The sequence below is a fragment of the Diaphorina citri genome, unplaced genomic scaffold, assembly GCF_000475195.1.
Source record: "Diaphorina citri unplaced genomic scaffold, Diaci psyllid genome assembly version 1.1 scaffold43311, whole genome shotgun sequence".
NCBI lineage: Eukaryota > Metazoa > Arthropoda > Insecta > Hemiptera > Psyllidae > Diaphorina > Diaphorina citri.
In genome coordinates this window covers 1-535 of record NW_007420632.1, presented here as the reverse complement: position 1 = coordinate 535, position 535 = coordinate 1, and the positions used below count along the sequence as shown (strand labels likewise).

Genomic DNA, 535 nt, shown 5'->3' with positions numbered 1-535 from the left:
CAAAGTCTGGAGAACTTAAATATTATCGAAAAAGGTTCAAATATAACAATTTTTTAAGGTGAGAATCACAGAAAAAATCCTGATGATAAGGAAAGTAAAAACTTTTTTGAATTTTGAAAGATTTGAAATTTCCCTCTCAAAAAGTTTGCTACACTAGCGCGACCTCGAGTACATAAATCAAACCTTCCATAAATACCGCGAATTTTCAAAAAGTAAACAAATGAAAAAAGAATGTGTGGTGTGTGCAGTGTGTTTGAGCATGGTTGGTTTTTGGATGAGTGACTAACTGACCCTCTGAGCAGGTATGTTCCATGTTTTTAGAGTATTTACTATTTAAGTATCTCAACTTGTGGTCTTTTTGCAGATGAACTTACAACTCCTCCTTTGCATTGGTTTCAATAACATTTTACTTTTTGTTCTAGATTTTTTACGACAATCTAAAGAAAACCCAATCATTTGTATGAACATTAATAGTTGCATTCAAAATGCTCACTTCAAAAACCTTTTTGAAGAAAAACAAACGAGGAAATGTGTT

At 32.0% G+C, this 535-nt stretch overlaps 1 long non-coding RNA gene across 1 annotated transcript; it reads left to right on the top strand.

Annotated features, from left to right (window-relative positions):
• Positions 1-225: 225 nt before the first annotated feature.
• LOC113473564 lies at positions 226-535 on the top strand. The gene is made up of 2 exons (XR_003395502.1): positions 226-302; positions 423-535. It is a non-coding gene; the product is annotated as an uncharacterized LOC113473564 (long non-coding RNA).